We start from the raw sequence: 15,564 nt of genomic DNA, 5'->3' as shown, positions 1-15,564 counted from the left end.
TTAATGAAAAGATGTCCCCAACAGCGTTGCACATGTGGCAACATTGATCAAAAATGGTCAAAGACTTTCAATGGAAAATAATGGGAATCCCGCCTGGAATTTTCCAACTAGTGATTCAGTACAATGACAGAAAACACCTATCAGCAAATCAGGTTATGCATTGGCAGCAGGTGTGGCCCTGTGGTTACATCCTCTTTAAACTCAATCTTGCATGTTTATAAAGACCCTACAATAACTCTCTCCTTCAATGCATATACCATGATTTTCAGCATTTCCTTCCCAGACATAATTATAGTTCTAAATTTTCAGATGTCTATTTAATTTGCCATCTTCACATGACTTCATTATTTAACAAATTAATCCAGTTGAGTTTATTACCATAAAACAACAAGGCACACTTCCTCTGATTTGAAAGAAATTAATGGAAAATCCATGTGATGAATACATTTTATCTTTTATCTTTGCTGCATGGATTTAAATAACTGCTTTACAAAAAAAAAGAGTTTTAATATCAAATAATCGATGCATATTCATGAAGCTCAATTTATCAAAGATATTCTTTATATTGTGAACAATTGGTTTTCCTCCCTAAAATGTAATGTCCTGAACGTCTGCAGTTAACGCTGGGGATCACAAAGTGGCTGATAGATAATGATGAGCAATTTCAGGGGCTGATCAACTTTAATCTTTCATACACAAAAATATTGAAATGCTTAACTGGGCTTACAATATGAGAAGCTTTAATTAAAACTTATGACCTAATTATAAAATATGCAGCTTTGAAACTGCATTTCCCAAAAAAGCAATTTTGTTTAAAGCACTCTTTACAAACAAGCTTCAACTTAATAGTGCTGGTTACAGTGGAATTTCCTACATCACTTCACAGCTGAGTAGGAGGATGTCTAAAGAGAGGCAGAAGCAGTGGAGGAAAATACACAACTGAAGTCTCTTATTGAGGAATACAGCAGCAGAAAAGGCAAACACATGATGAGGTTAAAAGGATATGGACTTGTAGGTCAAGGAGGAAAAGTTTCCTAGAGATGTATGAGACCATAGAGGGATTGTAAAAGTGTTATTCAAATGCAGTATATGGATAAAAAAATCGAAGGGTGCTTCAAGATAAAGGATAATTCTGCACTGGTGCTAAGATTAACTTGAAGCACTTAGGATGAGAGGCACTTTACAGGCACACATTAATGATTGGCTGACTGATAGAGGAGGTGATAGTCTAGTGCTGTTATTGCTCTTTTGTTAATCCAGAGACCCAGATAATGCCCTGTGAACTGTTTGAATCCTGCCATGGAAAATGGTGAATTTTTAATTCAATAAATATCTGGAATTAAAGAGTCTAGTGATGATCATAAATCTATTGCCAATTGTTGGGAAACCTTCATTAATGTTCTTCAGGGACAAAGTTGCCATCCTTTGATTGAGATGTGAGATATTCCACAAAGAGAATTAAACAAGATTCCATGGTAAGTACAGTAGTGGCCAATATTTACCACTCAGCCAACATTTTATCAAGGTACCTTGGTTAGTTATCGTGTTGTTGTTTGTGGGAGCCTGTCTTGTGGAAATTGTTTGCTAGGATTCCTGTCCTATAACAATGACAACATTTCAAAACAGGGTCACTTGGTCTGAAGTATTTGTGACTTCTTTTGTGAAAAAGAATATTGTTAGGTACACGTCTTTCATTCCTTTAAATAGGCCTCAATGACCTTGGGTTAAGGGATAAAAGTTCAGATTTTGCCCTTCAGATGATGGCCATTTACTCAGGCTGGATTTAAGGTGGAGACAAATGGAGAAAATAGCGAGTTTAAAAAGAATTGTGATCCTTGGACACAATGAAGCTTAATTTCAATACAGCGCAGAACAGGCCCTTCGGCCCTTGATGAAGCTTGATTACAAGAGGGGCAGACCAGTATGTGTCATCTGCCGGTTTTATAGGGTTTTTTTCTCTGGGTATGACAGGGCTTCATTGTGATGCCCTCTACAGTTGAATACAGCAACCATTCACGACCAGGTTCCCATATGAGGAAAGGCCACTTGGACAAATCACCAAGGAATGAATAATGGCAGCAAAACCAAACACTCAGAATGAGCTAACAGCATCAGGAGATGGAAACATAGAAAGCAGCAAAAGTTTGTTTTCTCCTCCTTTAATACTTCACGAATACAGATTTGATCTGGAATGTCACTCAGACACATATTTAAGAGGCTTTAATAAGTAACAAATAAATATTTCACTGATTCTTAGAAGGCAAAGAACATTCACACTTTACACCGCCCTGCTTTAGCAACAGTATTAAAGTGTAAAGGGAAGTATTTTCCCTTCAATATAAAACTAGAAACTTTTGTACTTGGGATAATAACTTCTTCACATGTTCCTACATGTTTCAATGAAGTCACCTCTGACTCATCTAAACTCCTATACAGGTCCAGTTTAGTAAAGCCCCGCACCAATCACAATGCATTAATATCCTTCCATACATATGGTGATCAGTATTGTACACAGTGCAGTAAAAAGATTCCATAATCGTAATGTGTAAATAAATGATAATTATTTTGCTTGTTCTCTTAATTGAGAGCTATCGATTCTCTTGGACACAAGAAGAACACAAGTCTTTGAAATACTCCTGTGCTCTTGGATCAGTGGTTAGCACTGCTGCCTCACAGTGCCAGGGACCTGGAATCAATTCCAGTCTCGGGGCACTGTCCGTCTGGTGTTTGCATGTTCCCCCGTGTCTGCACGAGTTTCCTCCAGTTGACTCCCACAATCTAAAGATGTGCAGGTTAGGTACATTGGCCACGCTAAATTGACTATATTATTCAGGGATGTGTAGGTTAGGTGCATTAATCAGGTGTACACATAGAGTCGTGGATAGGGGAATGGGTCAGGATGGGTTACACTTCGGAGGGACAGTGTGGACTTGTTGGGCCAAATGGCCTGTTTCCACACTGGAGGGATTCTATTCTATGAAATCTCCGGAGAGCAGGAAGAGACCTTGGTTTAATGACTCATTCAACAGATGGCACCTTAAGCACTTCAGCATGCCCTCATTACTGCACTGCAACATCAACCAAGTTACTTGTTCTCAAGTCTCCAGAATTGGACCTGATCCACAATGTTTTGACCAAACGGCAAGTGCGCTACCCATTGAGTCATGGCTTATGCAACAGCACACCTTTATAAAACAGCAAAACGACCAAGAAAGCTGTAAATCTGAAATAGATACCTGAAAAAGTTGGAAATATTCAGCAAGTCGGGCAGCATGATTGGAGGGAGGAAAACAGTTAACATGGGGAATGCTTTGTCAGAACTGAGAGCACTTTGGGATGTAACAGTATTTAAACAAGGCATAAAAAACCTCAAGGGTACGTGCAGAAAGAGCATCTGTGATTGCGTTGAAAGCAGTAAAGATTGATATTTTTAAAAAACTCACTTTTACCTTTGGATAGCCAGTTATAAAGAATTACCTTTTGTCCTGGTGCAATCAAGCTATGATTGTTCTTAAGGTGATAGTTAATGGCCTTTCTGATATCTTTCTCTTTCATGTTGTCAAGTACAGTTGATGAGACAAAATTCTCAATTCCCCAATCCCTGAAAATAATAAGGTTGCATTTAAAACTATTTCACCCCAATCATAGAATTGTACAGTACAGAAAAAGGCTATTTCACCCATTGTGTCTGTACTGACTCCCAGAAGAGCTATGATATTTGTGACATTGGAAACTATCCCTGCAAACCACTTACCATTCTGACTTGGAAATCTATTGCCATTTCTTCAATGTCACTGGGTCAAAATCCTGCAATTCCAACTCTAAGGGCATTGTGGGTCAATCAACAGTACGTGGACTGCAGCAGTTCAATATGGCAGCTCACCACCACCTTCTCAAGGGCAACAAGGGATGAGCAAGAAAAGCTGGGCCAGCCAGCATCACCCATGATTTATGAGTGATTTTGTTTTAAAATCCCATGTTCAATTAATTAATAGTTGCAGCTTATGCACAATGATGGCGGAGTTGGAACAAAGAACCCTACCTCATAGAGCCATCTGGTGATCTGAAGCTGCAACTACATTGTGACAGTTGCCATAGTGATTTCCAATACAGGGAGTGTCTGGTTTGCAAATGGGTTCCATTCTGGAGTTTGTTCACAAGTTGGTTTCTACACATGGCAGCACACAATACAGGACAATGGAAAGCAGCTATTCATAAGTACAGGAAATGTTTGGATATCTGGTCGTTAAAGTTATGAACATGTAATGGAACACATTCATAAGTACAGTCAGTTCTGCTATAACGCTATTGTTCTGTTCTCGTGCAAACCTGTGTTATAAGAAAATCACATAATAGCAGCACTATTTAAACTAATGGGGCCATGGTCGTGTTATACACAAAAGTTCACACTATAGAAACAGTGTCCCCAATTCGTTAATTATGTTATAGCGAATTCACATTAACAAAATGCACGCTTTAGCAGAATGATCTGTATGAGCATTCTTAAGTTGGACGTTTGTAAATCAGGGATCCCTGTATATGATTCAGAACCTTGGGACGACCCAAAGTGCTTTATTGCTAATAAAGTACTTTTAAAATATGGTCACGGTCATGATAAAAGAAACATTGCAGTTAATTTGTACACAGCAATGTGAACTGAAAACCTGATTTTGATGAGCAATAAATATTGGCTAGAAATATTCAATGCATGTTGGATTTTTAAAAATAATTCTTGTTTTCTCAGGAAGAATATACCAAGTACTGCACTTCTGCTTCCTAGTTGTGAAACCTGAAAGGCTTCAGAAAAGATTTACAAGGATGTTGCCAGGGTTGGAGGGTATGAGTTATAGGGAGAGGTTGAATAGGCTGGGGCTGATTTCCCTGGAGCGTCGGAGGCTGAGGGGTGACCTTATAGAGGTTTAGAAAATCATGAGGGGCACGGATTGGGTAAATGGACAAAGTGATTTCTCTGGGTGCGGGAGTCCAGAACCAAAGGGTGAGAGGGGAAATATTTGAAAGGGACCTGAGGGGAATCTTTTTCACACAAAGGGTGGTGCGTGTAGGGAATGAGCTGCCAGAGGAAGTGGTGGAGGCTGGTACAATTACAACATTTAAAAGGCGTCTGGAAGGGTATATCAAAAAGAAGAGTTTACAGTGATATGGGCCAAGTGCTGGCAAATGGGACTAGATTAAGTTAGGACATCGGGTCAGCATGGACGGGTTGGACCAAAGGTCCGTTTGCATGCTGTACATCTCTATGACTCTATCAGTGGACTGCTGTTACAGCTATTGAGGTCACATTGACAGGGTCTGGGAGTGAAAGGTGTCTGGGCCTGTTTTTGTGTCAGTAGAGATTGATGCTAAGTTGACTTCCATTCCTATCCCAATTTAAAATCGGGTCTGGATGAAATTTAAAGAATTACGAAGTGCCAAGGAGTTAGTCTTCAAGTAGAAGACTAAAAATAAGAATCTAAGATTAATTCCACTTAAAGGGGTAATTCTATGACATGTTAGTGAAGTAACTCATAACTGAGAAGTTCCTCTAGCCTGGAGTTTCACAAACACTGAGTACTGTCAATGAGGAGTGTCCTTAATGAAGGGTCTAGTTGCTAAACTCATGCAAACAATGCCTCACTAACAGCAAGTTCCTCCAAACAAACGTCTCACTCGCTAGGAATCTTATTAACAAGGAAACTGACTAATAAAGAATCTCGTTAATAAGGAGTTTCGATAAAAGGAAGACTAGCTAATGAAGGATCACACTAATGGGAAGATTTGCCAATAAAGCAGCTCACTAAGAAAGTGTCTGACTGATGTGATGGCTTATGAAACAGGGGTCTTGCTATCAAGAAGTCCATATAGTGCTGTGCGAACATAGTGTGGTGTGAGGTGCAGCTGAAGCATTGCCCAGTTCAATCTGCCCAATGTATTGACTCACTCAATGTACTTCATGGAGACTTTCTCAGAATGGTTGGAGCTGAGGATGCATTCCTGAATTTGCAGTGCTGCGAGACGGATAGCAGTGCTGTATTTCATCTCCATCGCAAACCTCTCCAGCAGCACATCATTGCAACTCTGTAAAAGAGATTACTAAAGGCATCACACAGCAATCTAGAAAATATCCACACAAATTGCCACCACTTACAAATGCTTTCACAAAATTACAGAATAGAATAAAACTATGCAACAGAAAAGTGCCCCTTGGTCCATCAAGTATGCGCTTGTCAAAAACCCCTTTTCCAGCACTTGGTCCATAGCTTTGTCTCTCTTGGCTTCGAAGTGCATTGTGTTGCTGCTGGTTCTTTGAACGATCTGTCCAGTTAAACCAACACCCTAGTTCTTTCCTTGTAGCTCTACATATTTTCTTTGCAACTACGTATCCAAAACTAATCAAAGGCTCTGTGGTACAGTGGCAATGTCCCTACCTTTGAGCTAGGAGTTTTGGCTGTAAGTCCCATCTGCTCCAGTGGTGTGTAAAAACACCTCTGAGCTCTGAAGGAGGGTGATCATTTAGTGGTACAACTGGACTCTTAACCCAGAGACCCAGGTAATGTTCTGGGGACCTGGGTTTGAATCCCACCATGGTAGATGCTGGAAACTGGAATTCAATAAAAATCTGGAATTAAAGTCTAATGATAACAGTGAACCATTGTTGGTGAAAAACTCATCTAGGTCACAAACATTCCTTAGAGAAGGAGTCTGCCATCCTTACCGTCTGGCCTACATGTGACTCCAGACCCACAGCAATGTGGTTTGACTTTTAACTGCCATCTGGACAATTCGGAATGGGTAACAAATGTTAGCCTAGTCAGTGATGCCCTGATCCCATGAATTAATTTAAAAAACAGGTTGAGCAGAAATTATCTACAAACACTAAACAAATCTTACTGTCAAACCTACATCCACCATTCTTTTTCAGGCAGTGAATTTCAGATTATAACACACTGAATATAAACTTTCACCTCCTTTCTCATAAATTATTTTTCTGCTGCATGGAATCCTGAAATTCCTGCAGGATCTTCCAGAACCGGAAGTCATTGAAATCTACAGGACCTCTGAGAGGGAACATTGCTCATCTGCCCACTGTTCTTTGACCTTAAACCAGTGCCTTCAGGTTAGGAACCAAAGTGAAAATAATGAAAACAGTTTCTTTTCATTTACTCAGTCAAAGCCGCTTGTATTTATAGACACCCGTATTAAATCTCCCCTTAATTTTCTCTGCTCTGCAGAGAACCACCTCACTTTCTCTAGCTGCTACAAAACTCAAATTGCCAATCCTCACATGTCAACTATAATTTTAACCATGAATACAGAACATCTCACAAATACCGAAATTGCTGGATGTATGAAAATGAAGTCCATCTAGTTCACCATCTGCAATCTTGCTATATTAATTGTACAATGATAATATTACTATTAACTAATCACGGTAATTCATCCCTAACTATTAATCTACAACAGATGCAGACAGGTGTGCAAAACCACTGGAGGTGGGGATTTTGGCAGATCCAAAGTCACCCATTTCTCCTAGACCAGCCACACTTATCAAATGTCATGTTTATATGACTTATCCAAAATTGCTATTGTCTGAAAGTAATCTATTTAATTTTTGTGTGAATCGCCCAAGCTGATTTACTCCATTCCCTTAGAGGTATGTTCCCCAATGTCCTCATCGAAATATTTTTAAAATTCATTTAGGGGATGAGGGTATCGCTGACCATATCCCTCAATTACCCAGAGGGTGGTTTCAGAGTCAACCACATTGCTGTGGGTCTGGGTCACATGTATGTAGTTTCCTTCCCTGAAGGATTTTAGTGAACTGGATGAGTTTTTCCTAACAATCAACATTTAACCCTTAATTCCAGATAATTCAAATTCCACCATCTGCAGTGGCAGGATTTGTTCCGAGACTCCTAAAACATTAGCTGGGTCTCTGGATTAATAGTCCAGTGATATTAGCACGAGGTCATAATCTTCCCTAATGTACTTCAGCATATTAGTTTTGAATATATTCCACTTTAAGCGCAGAATATGTCCTCCGGCTTTATCGCTCTTGGGAAACAGAACCTTTTTTGGTGTGGTCAGTCATGATTGTTATAAGGGGCTTACCATGATCCTTCATGTCAAATAGATACCTGTGAGTAGAGGTATTCAAAAGTAACTGGATCATCTTGTAAAAGTACAAGTGGATCTCTTGGCAGGAAACAAACCCTGAAGAGACACCTATAATCACGGGGCTCTCGCTTCTGGACCACCTGTGACAAGGTAGAAAACATTTATATCAGGAAATACCTTTTTATTGTCACACTGTGGAAATAATCAACAAAAAAAATTCTTTAAGCTTATGTTTTAACAAGAAGCATTTCGCACTGGGTGGTGTTGTGATACAGAGGAGGGGGACTTCTCTGGATAAATTTGTTGATATCAGCCCAGGCTTCCTTTTGTTAAATAGAGGCCCAATCCCCAAGTTCTTTAATTACTTGCAATGCAATGCTATTTTTAGCAGTCTCAATAAAACTTGTTATTTCCATGCTGAATCAATTTTTACATACATTTTGCAGTTGAACAGATGAAATATAAGCATTAGGAACTGGGGCAGGCCATTTGCTCCACCATTCAACAAAATTATAATTAACATGTACCTTAACTTCACCTTCCTGTACTATCTCCATATCCCTTTGTTCTTTTAGAACACAAAAATCTGCCACCCTTTACCTTGAATAGGCTCAATGTCAGACCATCCTCAGCTCTCCAAAATACAGTTTTCCAAAGATTCACAACTCAACTCTCCATCCCGGTTCTACTTGGGCAGCATCTCATTCTGAGAGTGTGAGTGACCCTATGTGCGAGATTCACCAGCCATGTGGGAACTTACAAAGGTGGGGAGTGACAGCCGAGGGGAAGGCTCTCGATGTGGACACGCCACCCGAAGAAGGATGGACCACCACTCTCTTTCCTCCCATCTTTTAACCAGTCTGCTTAAGAAAAGAGCTGACCCATGCCAAGTATATCATGGCATTGCCAATGTAATATTTAGATCAAGTTAACAATTCCAAATACGTTAATTTCTTTTAAAAATACAGTTCAGTTGCTGATGTTGGCACTCACTCGTGTACCTTCATTTTATCAGGAGCAGGTTGGAGTGGACAGGAAGGCAGCTACCTGTCATATTTTATGTTATATGGGACATTAAGAACAGTCCCATGGATTTCCATTCTATCTCCTCGCATTCTTCTGAACTTCAAGAAACACTGAATTCATTTACTCAACCTTCCAACATAAGACAACCACCTCATTCTAGGAACCAATCTGACTGGTCACAGCCCCTCTTCTGCTGTTACATCCTTCCTTTGGTAGGTGGACCCAAACTGTAAACAGTCGTTTAGGTGTGACCTCACCAATATCCTGGAATTGTTGTGAGAAGACTGCTTGACTCCTATATCCAATCCAATTTTTTATCCAAAGTGAACGTACAATTTGCCTTCCTAGAAAAGTGATTACCAGGAAATACCATAGGTAATGCAGAGAGACATCTTCTTCACTCCTATGTTGTGTAATATTGATCAGCATTTCTGAACCAGAATTTGATAAAGCCAAGAGATGCTGCTTTGTTCAAATTCCATTTACAAAGTCTCCAAAAACAGAACTTTTCTTTGGGCTGCAGCAAATGGAACAAACTATTCAAAATGCCAGATTTGGACAGCAGTCCAATGTTAGGTAACAAAGCCAACAGATATAGAGGCAAAAACAGAAGTTGCTGGAAAAGCTCAGCAGGTCTGGCAGCATTTGTGAAGAGAAATCAGAGTTATTGTGACCCGGTGGGTCCAGTGACCCTTCCTCAGAACTGATACAGAGGATGGTTAAGGGTTTCATTCTGCAGACGTACATGTGGGTAACTTCAGTTGTCTACTTAAAAGCTTGCAAACTCTCAAGGATATCACTCCCTCATGTAAACAGTTCAAAGAAACCCCAACGTACCTGCTCAATTAGTTCATCATCATGTAAGATATAGATCTTGTTGATAGTGTATCGTTCCTTCAAAACCAGAGCAAAATGCTCAATACAACGGATGGATAACTTTGACTTCAGGCTGAGGATGATATCCTTTCAAATTTCAGTAGAAAGGGAAAACAAAATTAATTTCTTATTGCCTTTCTGAATTTCCTGTTGAAGATATATGGTCGTATTACCTATCCCCAGCTGCCTCACAGCGCCAGAGACCTGGGTTCAATTCCCGCCTCAGGCGACTGACTGTGTGGAGTTTGCACATTCTCCCCGTGTCTGTGGGTTTCCTCCGGGTGTTCCGGTTTCCTCCCACAGTCCAAAGATGTGCAGGTTAGGTGAATTGGCATGCTGAATTGCCCGTAGTGTTTGGTGTAGGGGAATGGGTCTGGGTGGGTTGAGCTTCGGTGGGTCGGTGTGGACTTGTTGGGCCGAAGGGCCTGTTTCCACACTGTAAGTAATCTAATCTAAAATCCTCTCCTATTGGCTGATTCCTGGGACGAAGAGGTTGAGTTCTCAGGAACGGCTAAACAGATTCGGCCATTATTCACTCGAGTGTAGAAGAATGAGGGGTGACCTGATTGAAACATATAGGATTCTCAGGGAACGTGAAAGGCTGGATGTTGAGAAGATGTTTCCACTTGTTGGGGAATCTCAAACTAGGGGACATAGTTACAGAATGACATGGAAAAAAAATTCTTTTCCCGGAGCAAGGTGAATATCTGAATTCTCGATCACAAGGAGTTGTGGAGTTGAGATCCCTGAAAGTATTTAAAGAAACACTAGGTAGATATTTAAAATATTAAGACGTGAGCATGAAACAGGAGTTGAGGGCTGGAGCAGATCAGCCATGATCTTGCATAATGGCAGGATAGGAGTCAGGGAGCTAAATGGCCTACTTCTCCACTTGTTCCTTATGTTCTTACGATCTAAGAAGACTCCGAAGCAACATGATAATAAGCACTGCAGAAATATGAAGGAAAAAGTGTTAAATCATCCCTAACATCCTGCCTTACTCACTGCCCAAGTCTGCAGTCCCTGTTCCATCCACAGTCTACATCTGCTGCTCCATTGCTGTGGGAACCCCCTGCGCTATCCAGTGTCCCAACCTCATCCTCCATCCACATTCATACCCCCTTCTCCACCCATTCTTCGAACCCCTTCTCCACCCACTCCCCCAAACCCCCGTCCCCATCCACTCCCCCAAACCCCCGTCCCCATCCACTCTCCCAAACCCCCGTCCCCATCCACTCTCCCAAACCCCGTCCCCATCCACTCTCCCAAACCCCCGTCCCCATCCACTCTCCCAAACTCCCGTCCCCATCCACTCTCCCAAATCCCCATCCCCATCCACTCCCAAACCCCTGTCCCCATCCACTCTCCCAGCCCCCTTCTCCCCCAACTCTCCCAGCCCCCTTCTCCCCCAACTCTCCCAGCCCCTATCTCCACCCACTCTCCTAGCCTCCTTCTTCACCCACTCTCCCACCCCCCTTTTCCACCCACTCTCCCAGCTCCCTTCTTCACCCACTCTCCCAGCACCCTTCTCCACCCACTGTCCCAACCCCCTTCTTCACCCACTCTCCCAGCACCCTTCTCCACCCACTCTCCCAACCCCCTTCTCCACCCACTCTCCCAGCCCTCTTCTCCACCTACTGTCCCAAACCCCTTGTCCACTCTCTCTCCCAAACCCATTCATCACCCACCCTCCCGACCCCCTTCTTCACCCACCCTCCCAACCCCCTTCTTCACCCACCCTCCCAAACCCCTTCTCCACCCCCTGTCCAAACCCCCTCCTCCATCCACTCACTACATCTCTTGCTCTATAAATTGTTCAAACCTATGCACCATCCACAATCCTGGTGCCTAATATATCGACTCAGAGGGCATGAAGTTCCTCTTTTTTCTCACACTGGCTTTCGGTGGTGAGTAATGTACCCCTGCCCTTGGCTGAGAAGACAGTCAGAGCTGACTTGGTAAGCCTGGGCAAGTTTCCTGGCCCTTCATTGGGCTCAATGCTAGTATCCTGGGTTGTCAGAAACTGCCTGCCAATCAGAGGCTAGCAGCCTTTGAGTCCTTTGACTAGAACTAATTGGTGACCAGACATAAAGGTCGAGGGGGTTACCATATCTCCCAGTACCTCTGCCATTGGCAGGAACAGAGCCCATTGTAATTAGCAGTCGTTCTTGCTTCCCTTTCCAACATCTATTGTCTGTCCTGTTCTGTCAATGTCTAAAAGCTTTTTTAATTGCTGGATACATTGACTTGCAAAAATGGAAAAGCATTTTCGGAGTTGACTTATTTCAGTTATCACCCATGAATCTTGACAATCCTCACTGCAGAATTTGGCCTTTAGTGGATAAATGCTTTCATCCATTACGCAGTGAATACAAAACTTTGGATATTACCTTGAAAGTCAGATTAAAAATCAAGTGTTGACCGACAAGCCTACATCAATAATTTTTGTTCTATGTTTTGTTTGCTATTCTGCAGATTCGGTTGCTTTTGTATACTGTTCATGTGCATTAAAGAAATCGACAGCATTAGGACAACACATTTTTATCACCAAAAGATGTTCCAAAGTGCTTTAATGCTAAAGAGCTACTTCTGAAACGTGGTCAGTATTGTACCTCAAAGTTTGCTCATTTCACAGATTACCAGATGGGTACAGTATAATCAATCTTGCTCTTTCAGCTCATAACCAAATTAAATTCTTAAAGAAATTATTGAACTATGATTCCATTCCAACCTCCAATGTCTCCAGACTGTCAGACTTTGGATTCACATTCAGTACTGATGAGAGAAGATTTCTTCAAACTGGATACCAGAAAGACTAAAGCTATTATCTTCAAGTCCTGCTGTGTTCTTTAGTTACCAATTTCACCTCGCTCTCAACTAGCTGAGGCTGAACCAGACTTTGCAACCTGGGAACCACATTTGACCAGAGATCCTACCACAAATCCACATCATCACTAAGACTGCCTATATCCCACCTCAATACTATTGCCTGACTCCATCCTCGACTCATCTATTGCTGAAACACTCTACTGCAACTTAATTATATTGAGGTCCGAATTCCTGCCCGGTGTCCCATCCCCCACCCTTCATAGATGATAGCTTAGCCAAAAATCTGTTGCCTACATTTAACTTACAGGTTCCTGTTCACCTGAACTCTGTCTCTTTGGTGTATATTGACTTGACCATTATCCTTCATTTCAAAACCCTCCATTTTCTTGACCATCCTTATTTCTGTGTGTCCTCCACTACTACCATCCTCCAAGACATCTACATTCTTCAAATTCTGGCCTCATTCAACTCCCTGACTTTAAACATTCCATCGCTGATAGTCAAGTTCAGCATTTCCCTGCCTTTCCATTCCGTTCACCTCCTTTAAGACACATCGCTTTCACTAAGAGTTTTATCATTTATCCTAGTATCTCTTTATATGATTTGTGTCAATTTTGGTTTCATAAATGTCCTGTGAAACACCTGAGTAAATACACTCTCTAAATGCAGATTGTTGTCATTGATGTTGTTAATAAAAATCATGTTAATATAAGGGGCAGATCAGAATACTGAGACTCTGATATAAAAAATAGAAAAAGCTGGAAATAATAAACTGGTCAGACTGTATCTATGGAGAGAGAAACAAAATTAAAGTTTCAGCATTAATGAAGAGCGTATTTCAGAATTAGAGAGAGTTGGAGACGTAACAGGTTCAAAATGAGTATTGCAGACAGAGAGCAGTGAGTGGTGAAAGAGAAAAAGGAAAGGTCTGTGATGGAAGGCAGGAGAGATTAAATGACAAGGTTTCACTGGGCAAAACAGGATGTTAATGAAACAAAAATTGGTGATGTAGTAATAGTGAAGAAGGTTATCTCAGAATACAATAGGATCTTGATCAGATGGGTCAATGGGCCGAGGAATGGCAGATGGAGTTTAATTTAGATAAATGTGAGGTGCTGCATTTTGATAGGGCAAATCAGGGCAGGACTTATACACTTAATGGTAAGGTCCTGGGGAGTGCTACTGAACAAAGATACTTAGGAGTGCAAGTGCATAGTTCCTTGAAAGTGGAGTTGCAGGTAGACAGGGTGGTGAAGAAGGCAGTTGGCATGTTTGTCAGTGCATTGGTCAGTGCATTGAATATAGGAATTGAGAGGTCATGTTGCAACTGTACAGGAAACTGGTGAAGCAACTTATAAAATACTACATTCAATTCTGGTCACCTTGCTGTAAGAAATACATTCTTAAGCTTGAAAGGGTTCAGAAAATGTTAAAAAGGATGTTGCCAGAGTTGGAGGGTTTGAGCTATATGTAGAGGCTGAACAGGCTGGGGCTGTTTTCCCTGGAGTGTCGGAGGCTGAGGGGTGACCTTATAGAGATTTATAGAAATCAGGAGGGGCATGGATAGGATGACTGGTCACGGTCATTTTCCCAGGATAGGGGAATCCAAAATTAGAGGGCATAGGTTTAAAGTGAAGGGGAAAAGATTTGACAGAGACCTGACAGGCAACTTTTTCACACAGAGGCTGGTGCATGTATGGAATGAGCTGCCAGAGGACGTGTTGCAGGCTGGTACAATTGCAACATTTAAAAGGCATGTGAATGGGTAGATGAATAGGAAGAGATTAGAGGGGTATGGGCCAAATGTTGGCAAATGGGACTAGATCAGATTGGGATATCTGGTCAGCATGGTTGAGTTGGACCGAAGGGTCTCTTTCCGTGCTGCATGACTCCATGACTGTATGACAAGACAATCTAACTCATTTCAGTCAATCAGCCTGTTCCTTGAATTTGGAACCAGTCATTTATTGGATGTTTATGTCTCACCAGTGCTCCCAGAGGAGACCTCTGTTTAAAGGTAAGGTGCTGGATCTAACATTTATCAGAATGATAAATCCAATTCAATCTCACTATTATTTATATTAATGAATACTAGATTGCCCAGAGCAGCTTCCATGGTTAGATAACAAACCTGAGTCTTTACTACACATCATATTGAGGGAAATCACTGAGTGGCTGCAGCTTGTAAAAACATTATGGCACTTGAATGGAAATGTTGATTTACAACATTTAGTGTTCATAAAGCATCAACAAAAATTGTGACAATGGAAAGTAACATTTGTAGAAAGGAATGAATGGTCTAGAATTGGTTTTTAAATCAGAGTTAGATTTTAGGTTTTATTGTCACGTGTACTCAAGTATAAAAGTACAGGAGTATGGTGACAAGTCACGATGCCGCCACACACGGCACCACGTTAAGTACAAAGTTAGGTGCAGCACGGTGACTCAGTGGTTAGCACTGCTGCCTCACAGCGCCAGGGACTGGGTTCGATTCCAGCCTCAGGCAACTGTCTGTGTGGGGTTTGCATCTTCTCCCTGTGTTGACGTGGATTTCCTCCGGGTGCTCTGGTTTCCTCCCACAATCCAAAGATGTGCAGGTTAGGTAAATTGTCCATGCTAAATTGCCCACAGTGTTCAGGGAAATGTAGTTTAGTCAGGGGAAATGTAAAGTAATAGTGTAGGGGAATAAGTCTGGATGGCATTAAGAGTAGCGAGTTA

This window comes from Hemiscyllium ocellatum, chromosome 11, assembly GCF_020745735.1.
Source record: "Hemiscyllium ocellatum isolate sHemOce1 chromosome 11, sHemOce1.pat.X.cur, whole genome shotgun sequence".
Taxonomy (NCBI): Eukaryota; Metazoa; Chordata; class Chondrichthyes; order Orectolobiformes; family Hemiscylliidae; genus Hemiscyllium; species Hemiscyllium ocellatum.
Note: the sequence above shows the minus strand (reverse complement) of the source record.